The sequence below is a fragment of the Gallus gallus genome, chromosome 4, assembly GCF_016699485.2.
Source record: "Gallus gallus isolate bGalGal1 chromosome 4, bGalGal1.mat.broiler.GRCg7b, whole genome shotgun sequence".
NCBI classification, from domain to species: domain Eukaryota; kingdom Metazoa; phylum Chordata; class Aves; order Galliformes; family Phasianidae; genus Gallus; species Gallus gallus.
The window spans coordinates 52,208,704-52,218,308 of record NC_052535.1 but is presented as its reverse complement, the minus strand read 5'-3'; positions in this window follow the sequence as shown (position 1 = coordinate 52,218,308).

Below are 9,605 nucleotides of genomic sequence, written 5' to 3'. Positions count from 1 at the left end.
TTCCATTGCCACTAAAATCTCAACTGCTTTGACTGCTTGCGAACTTGATTTTCACAATTTGATAGAAAAATGTTATTCTGTGTAATGCTATTTCCAAAGCCTATCATTATATTGATTGTTCCTGTGAAGTCACTTGAGAGACTAGCTGAGATTGTCTTTGATGGATGAGCAATGCTTTGTAATCCAAGATCTACATTCCCTCTCAGGTTTGAAAACCTCCATAGCAAAATATCCCTGGAAGATGTTGCAGATTAATATTAGAAAGGATATTACAGTATAACACAATATTATGATGTATACTGCAATATCTTCATATTACCACTGCTGGTTGTTAGGATGTTGTAATTGCTGTTTCTTCCAGTGAGGAATAATTGTCTGGACCAAGCTGCTGCCCTTGTATTTCAGATAAAAAAACGCCCACTGCAAGATCTCCCTTGTGTAGTCCTATAATTTTCCAGCCCACTCCCAGACTCTCAAGGCTGAACATCATTTTCCATGACCAACTCCCCAGTAAAACTGAATAGCTGAATACACATGGAAAGCAATCGCTGAAAGGGTGTGAGCAGGCCTGAGAGATGGCTGCTGTACCTTGCAGTGAAGTAATGAAAAGAGGTATTTATGCCTATGTCTGCTGTCAGTACTGTGTACAGTACCTGAAATGACATATGTGCACATTCTCTTGGCTCATACGGGGAACACCCATCCTGCACATGCATGAAGTGGTATACTGGGGGTTAAAGGGAAGCCTCACTGTCTGCCCAGCCCTGGTCCCAACTGAAGGGAAGAGTGTCCTTCTGAGGACTCATATCCTTATCCTCTTCTGGTAATGTTCGGCACGGGGCTACTGTGTCAGTGCACCTTCCCCACCAAGTGGCTCTCTAGGAAGCATCAGAAAGTTTTTGACCTTGGATATCCCTCTGCTGATTACTCCTCAAATGTGGTCTGAATACTGGCACAGACTCAACGTGCTTGCTGATATGAATATGTGCCCTCATGAGTACAAAAGAGTGACTAGAGCAGACCACACGCCCTTTGGCACATATGCCGGTTGCTATCTCCCACGCTTGGCTGCCCAGAAAAAGCGCCTTGGAATTCCTGCAGTGGCTGAGGCCAGGCCAGGGTGTGGACAGCTTCCATCATAACACCCGGCTCAAGACTTTCCTTTGCCAGTAACAAGAACAAAATAATCACGTTTAAATAAATCCCTGATGGAACACAGATCATGCAAAATGACCTGCTTACATGCTTTCATTAAATCACTTTTCATACAAGGATAATAACTGAATAATTCAATAATAAATAAGCAGGATTGTTAGGAGTTAACACAACGTAAAACAATGTTTATCAGGAAAGCTAAGATCAGTTCTGCACTAAACTCTCATTAGGAAAAAGAGCTCCATGAAGAGGGAAGTTACAACTTCTTTTGAAGTGAGGATTGGTTATAAATGCATTTGGATATTTTTGGAACATGTTCTGGTAAACACAAGATAAGCTGCTTTAATTTATACTGGATAGCTGTTTAGTTGCTAAGTAAATATTCCAATTAAAATAAGATGAAGTCTGGTGAAAACATGCTCTACACAGACTTCCTACAGAGCCCAGTCATCAGGGAACTGTGTCTGCCACTGCACTGTGATGAAAACTGGTCAGAAGAAACAGAAAACTCACATTAAGACTATGTCTTGTTGAGACTTCTCTGCTTAAGAGAGCAGGTTAATGAGGACCTCGGTGGTATTTCAGGGCCTGAAAAGAACATGATGCCCACTGAATAGTTTTTAAGTTATTTATAAAGTGCGTTAAAAGGAACTAATTCTCCTTAGATTACACTGGTGTGTGAAGAATTCTCTTCCCTAAAAGCCCAAAGACATTTCTTTTAATGAAAGTGATGATTAATTTATATAGACAGAATCAATTTAAAACACTTTCATTTCCATTTGTCATTATTACTGTCACAAGTAGCTGATCTGCAGTATTGAAAAGTGAATAAAGGTGAACATCTCCACCAAGCTTGTCACTAATTTATACCATTATACTGAACATGTTTTGCAGGTTGTCTGCTTGTTAATCTCTTCTTATAATTGCAGAAATGTTTGTATCTGCCCCCCTTTGCACAGTACTTTCAGATCCAGTGGTGGAAGTACTGTAAAAGCATTAATTATTATCTTACTAGTGGCAAGCATATTAAAAATGACTTCAAATATTGAATGAAGGAAATGTTTCCAAATCTGGATGTAATTTTTATTGCATCCTGTTCATATTATGCAGACAATAATGTATCTGTAATAAAGCTGAAACACACTACTCTTTTTATATTAGATGTAATTTTGCAATTAGTTCCACGGGATAGCTCAAGAGACAAGAGAGACCAATAACAGTATTTAGCAGTTTCATCCTTAGTGTTGATGATGGTTCAAACATTACTAATCTGAATTTACAACCATCTCCTGAGACTACAGACTGGACACGAGGATGCTGTACCTCCTCTGGAGAGGTCTTCTACCCACTTCGCCAGCACCTTTGTCCCATGGTGGGGGCTGTGGGAGCCACATACCCCCTTGTGAAATGGACTGCTTTCTTTTTCTAGGGCTGAAAAGCAGGAAAAGTTGGATGCGGATTGGAAACTTTTCAGAAAGGCCAAGTTAGTTATAAGGAAGATTTCAATGTGATAACCCAGAGGAGGAAATCATATCAGTGTGAGCAAGAGCTAGAATAAACAAGTCACTACAAATACTTCTTTCCTCTATAATAAATATTTGATCAAGGTCATCAGCCTCGCCTGAAGTGGACTCATATTTGACAACGCAACCCATTCCTCCCTCTGACAGCTGAAAAACGGCTTTGCTTGTTTTAAAAGTCAGAGCTGGCAAATATGTTTGCGTGTGGGTTTTTCTGTCCTGCAAGTTATCAGGAGCTGTTATTATCAGGTGTATTATTAAAATCTAACAACATAGTCTTTATTCTCTTTAATTAAATCTCATCAATTACATTTCTCCCTCTGTCCCAGTCTACTACTTAAAACTTTCTGGCAAGTGAGGCTAGTAGCAGCACCCAGAGTCACATAACCATCAAGGAGAGACAAACCAACTATTGGCACCTTTCTGCTGTGCCACAATGCCACAATTCTCACCAATGACCCAAAGGAGTTTGGGAAATACACCCCTCCATCTGATTTGTCTCAAATAGGTTTTGTGTTTTTTTTTTTTTTTTTTTTTTTTGTCCATGCTAATTCCAAGGCAATGCTTCCTCAAATTTTGCAAGTTGTCTATAGTTGCTCAATGTTCTGTTTTGCTGTTTAAATCACAGAGCAGCTGATAGTTTATAAGGAAACTGTTGGGATTCCTGGTAGCTAAAAACTACAACAGCTTAGTTTTCCTGACAGCACTACTGGAGCACTCATTTCTAAAACCCTTATCTGTACAGTGCTCTGCATAGTCAAATATTTCACAGAAAATGTGGCAAACTTTTTGTAACTCTATTTATGAGGGAAGTAAAGATACATATTTAGTCCTAAAGGCCAAATAAAATGTAACACAAATTGTTTAGCTGTCAAGAAGCTGATGTGTTTAATAGTTTTCTCATCTCAAACTGGATCCTGTACGTTAGCCATAAAAAGGGCATCTCTAGAATTTGCAGCTTAAAATGCTACCACCATTCATTACCGCAGAGTAGAATTTTGAGATCAAAATCTCATGTCCTAAAATGTGCTTGGTGTGACAACCACTGCCCTGCCAGACACAGTAATTCCCATTGACTTTGGCTTTTCTATGGGTGTTGATGTTCACAAATCTCCAGCTGTCCAAGACGAGTCATGGTAACCAAGTAGGCAAACTCCCAAAATGTAAAAGATATATGAAAATATACAACTGCCAACTTTCACCAGGTAGTGCATACAACAGACACTGGCATATTATTCTTATGGCATCCAAGTAATGGCAGGAAGCCCACAGATGTGTTGTTTTGCTGCTTGAGCCACCAATAGTAAACATACTGAAAAATGAAACTCTGTAAATTCATATAGAGAGAGGTATGGACTTAGCTTTCTTTTAAACAAACTCAAAATATATATTAGGATCAACTTCTACAATACCATGACACATGTATGGAGCTGAATCCTTAGGATAAACAAGCTTTCTCAAGCGTTCTTCTGCTGTTATATTTCTTCTTGTATAATTCTTAATCTTAGTCTCAGTATGTCCTTGTGCAACCAAAAACAATAGTAATGCCTTTCTGTGGTTAATCTAGTGACCATAAATTCTCAGACCATATTGAAAGTTTGTGTGACCTCATGGACAATGTGTTTGCTTCATATTTTGAAGGTCATAAATTCAAATCCTGTTAATAGTCTCCCTTTATGAGATGTCTCCTAGCTTATTTTCAGCAGTTAAATTGAACACTAGGTCAGTTAATTATTACTGAATTTTTCTAGCAACAACAAAAAGGGGAAGCTATCCACTAAAAACAACCTAGAAAGTAATACATAAAAAATGATTAGCAATTTAAACAGTCGAATTAAATGATGCAATTAAATTTAAGTAGATTCCTCATTAGAGTAATTTTCTGTACTCATAACTGTTTAACACTCTTATAAAGCTTTTTGGGAACTGGGAATTCTGAAGCACTTCCACGAACATGTATGTTATGACTGGGGCTCACATGTTTATATCTGATGAAAGAATTTAGGTATGGGAATTCATAAACGCACATATGGGAGATCTCGGTCAGAAAGAGTGATCCATTCTCTCTAATATTATCTTGTTTAGCTTATTGAAAATTATAACACAAGTCTGTCCTGAGTTTATTTGAAAGAATTGCCCTGTTCATACCATAAGAGTAAATGACATCTTGCTATGAACCAATATTTCTAGGATACAAATAAAAATAGATATCTGTAGGATTTTGCATTTGAATACCAGAATTAATGTGCCACTTCATTGCATCACTCTAATATTTTACATGGAAATACTTAGCCTCTTCTGTCTTGTGAGACCATACACTTGTTTCTCAGGGCTCAATGGTGATGCCCTTTCTTTACACTGAATAACACTTGAAACAATCATTAAAAAAAGCAGGGAAAAAGATTATGATAAAAGTACAGCCATGTATTAGTAAATTAGTCTGGGTCTTTTGGTTATATTTTAGGATGTTAAGGAGATTCATGATAATGAATTGTGCTTTATTTCCTAATGCCTTCTTTGTTTATAAGTGTTGGATAGATACCATGTTGCCAGACACATGGCAGTGACTAACAGTCTTTCCTTGGAAAGCTTGTCCAGAGGATCCAAGCATGACCTGCCTAGCCACAGGCTGCAATTTCTGGGAGACCTGGAGAAGGCTCTGCCTTCACTATCAGGTGTGTGCCAAGAGCAAACAGAAAGCTGGGGCACGAGGTCTGGCACTGCTCCAGAGGACTGTGACTCTGCTGGCAATGCATGGGAGTGGAAAGGATGTGATGCTTTTGCTGTTCTCCCATTGTGAGGATCTGCAGGCAACCATGAGGCCTCCCCTCAGCCTCATCTAATCTGGGCTGAACAAACCAAGGTGCCTCAGCCACTCCTCAGATGTCTTACCCTGTAGACCCTTCCCCATCTTCATAGCCATGCTTTGGCACTCAAAACTGCACACAGTGCTTGAGGTGAGGCCGCACCTGCACAGAGCAGAATGAAAGGATGTCTCTGTCTCTGTACTGCCACAGGGAGGATATTTACCTCATTCTTTCTTCTTCCAATTGGTAGTGTGCCTTTCATATTAGCCCAGAAAAATCATTATCACGTGCTCAGCAAAACTCATGTGTAAAAGCATAGAGTCTTCCATTTAAATGTAGGTTTTGATGTGCTACATCTATCCTAACAAAATTAAAATTAAAAAAAAAAAAAAGTAAGAAAAGTCATGAGTAAAAAAAAAAAAACAACATTCCTTCCAGAGGTGACTTTCAAACTAAAGCTAGGACCATTGTTCTGGAAACTCACTTCACAGCATTTCTCACATATTAAGCCCTAAGGTGAAAAATGTGTTTTAATTATTTTGTGTGGGTTAAGTTAAAAGACTTTAAACTTTCTACAGATATCCATTAAAAAATTATCTTTGTGTAATATGCAATAAGAGAAACAGATCACCAGCAATATGGGGCTCAAACCCAGCATGGACTTCAACACTGAGGGGAGAAAGCATCAACTTTTCCATGTTGAAGGAACCCCATGAAACTCCCTGTCAAGGTTTGTGTACGTTACTCTTAGCACGTGTTTTGCAAATTAAAGATGTCAGTAACAGATATAGAGGACAGAAAGCAGCAGTTAATGCTAGTAATTCTCAATTTTGTTGATTGTTCCACAGGGGAAGATATACTTTCCCAGTCTGTGATCTCATTAAAAAAATGTGAATATACTCATTTGTTATCTCTATCATACACAATAATGGCACAGGCAGGAAAGAGAGTTGCTGTAAGGTCTGCTTTTTCTTTTCTGAGGTGAAAGTGGATCTTTGTTGTAGTCTAAGTTTACCTTCCTGAAGGGCTTCAAACAGAGAACCTCCCTCCAAACTGCTGGCTAGCATGGCAGTCTGGATTGATCTTATACAGAAGAGAATGAAAAAACACTTTAAAATTGATCAGCAATGAAGAATTCATCAGGCTGAGCCAATCTATAGAGATACTGAGTTTTTGATTTGTGATCTAGAAGCAACAGCAGGGAAATGCAGACAGCCCAGGGACAGCGAGTGGCACTTCAGAGAGCGCTTGTGGAAGGCAAGAGCTTTTTTTGCACACCTCTGTAAACTGCCATACGCAAATCTGCAGTCAGTAAAGGTAACTTCAGTGTTACATTTTCACTGCAAATCTTAAAGCGCCTTTTATATCCCCAGAGGTATCAGACACATCCTGTGCATTTGATGAAAATTCATTTAGTTTGTGAGTTAACAAGCTTTCTTATCTTTTAGACTTAATTAACACATGGTTTTATCAGTGACTAAGTTATTTGCAAAATCCACACACTCACAGATTTTAATTTACAGCACACTATTTATCAAATAAATTTTCTTTTTCTCTTATGTGAATGAGTGCCGTATGATTGCTTTTTTGTCCAGAACGTGTTTCAAGTGGCAGAAATTAAAAATGATAGCCTAATAGCTGAACAGAACAGAATATACACTGGGAAAAATTACTCATCTGGCTGACTAATTGGACATTCAATTAAGAAAGTGGTATTGTTTTTTTGTCCTTTCATTTTTGTCCATTTTTCTTTCGTTCTCTGAACCACATTTCAAACAGGTTAAAGGAAGAAATTTTAGAAAACATGGAACACAATCATATTATATATACAGAAATCTTTTAAAATTCATCCGTGCTTCTTTAATCTTGATGTAAATGATAATGACTGAGGTTAAAGAATTTGTCAGGAACTTGAAAAAAGAAAATATATCATCTGAGAAAAAAAAAATCTTGGCCTCAGTCCCCTCTGCTCCAGAAAATGCAAGTAAAATCTAGAGCAGCTGATTATGCTATGAAGTAAAAGTCTCAATATTGGTCCTATCAAAACCAATTATTATAGTCCTTTATCAAACTGTGGTTATGATTATGGCTCTCTGAGAATAAACTTATTTGCCATTTTACATAATCTGTGTTTATTTGTGAATTCAGTATAAATCTGCTGAATAGTTTCAAATAAAATAATTACAAAAAAATTAATTAGGCTGAGCAGTTGAAAAGAGCAATTATCACCCCATGGCTCTCTGGAAAAAAAAGAAAAAGAAAAAGAAAGCTGCATTTTATCTTTGGAAAATACAGAAAAATAGCAGCAAATCGGGATTTCTAGCGTATCTACCATAAAAAGAAAGCACACTGAAAAAAATATGCTGCAATGAAAAGAATTGCACATAGACTCTAAGGTGGTAGCTATACTTTATTGTATATGTTATTTACTCTGTTTCCAGTAGTACTTTTGGCAGCCAATAAAAGCAAAGAAAAAATGAACAGGTTGGTGTGGGATGCAATAAATGGAAGCTATGAAAAAAATTGCTTGTGAAAAACAGTCAGTTACTTGCCATGTTCACATGAATAAAATTAGAGATATTAAGTTTGATCCCAGATAAAAACCTTGCTTTAAAAACATTGAAGTGAATAAATGCAAGGCATTAAAAATGCCTTCTGACTGCAGTCAGAAGTATACTCAGCTTCTTTATGACTTTCATCGACTTTTAACCTTCAGTTTCCCATTTCCTATATTTTTGTCACAAAATAAATACCAACTTCATGGTCACTTATATGCAACAATACTGACAACCTTTGGCATGTACTACTACAGGCAAAAGGAAACTGCTGAAACAGCTTCTTAACTCCTTAAGAACTGAGCCAACAACACTGTGTGAAAAAACAAACAATAGTTAAGTATGAAGGAAGAGTAAAAATGAAAAACAAGCTCGTGGAGACAGAGAGAAGTCAATCATGCAAGGCAATGAATCCACTTTGGAAAGAGGAGAACCTGTGAAGTCTCACGTGACTGGAGGCAGTACTAACACAACAGCATGAGCAAGGCCATAGGAAAGGAGAAACAAAACAAAACAATTAAGCCCATTGCTTTATATTTTGACCTTCCTTTAATCGAGTAACATGCCAATCATCAGCAACATTGTTTTTAAAAGACTCAGGAAAACTTTAAAATCTGATGTACATTGATAAGCAACACCCTTTTAAAGTAAGCCTGAACTAACAGTTTAAAGCAGAAGAATAGCAGGGCCCAAATTAAAATTCTGGAAAGGTTGTTAGGTTAGGTCAATGAGTTTACCAGCACCTAGAAAATGTGTGGCTTTCAGATATCTTTTGCAACGTGAGAATTCCATAGAATGCGATACCATACACGCCTAAGAGACTGAAAAAGGGGCTTCCACCCACTCCTCCACAAGGTTTCAGATGTTGTATTTAGTGATGATTTTTTGCAGAATGGGTGAACAATCTTATGAAGAACAAAATTCCCCTGTCTCAGAGCTGCAACCTTTACACTAATACACAAATACCTCTCTCGATTTGCTTCCTTTCTATGCAAAAAAGACTCAGGTACAGAGCAGGGGAAGGGGCTGCTATTGCTACTGGATTTTTCCTGCCTTTGTAGAGCTGTTTTGACAAGAGAAGTTGTGTTCTCCTGATGTTTTTGCAGCCTGCAACGTAGAGCCTGATCTAAATACAAGAGGGGCTTGAATCAAGTTTCTGCTGACAAATACTTGAATTGCTGCATCTGGCTGCATTCAGTTACATGTGGGTATCGGAGACTGTTTCTTGGTCTTTGAAATTCTTATCTACTTGTCTGTCCTGTCTCAGAGCCCAGCTGCAAATGACACATAAGATAATTTGTTACAACTGGAAAATCAATGTAAAGCCATAAAGTAAAGCTGATTTACTAATAAGAGCATAGCTCTAGAGGTCCTCTAGAGGTGACAAAAAGACCGTGTCAAAATAGCTCAGAAGCCCTTGGGTTTGTGGATTACCACTCATTATGTAAAATTAGCAAACCTAACAGTAAATCACTCCAATCTGAGCCCTGGGCTGGGTAGATATATACCATGAACACATCTGAATCCAGCATTCTCCTGGATTGGTCAAGTAACTCTTTCAAGGATAT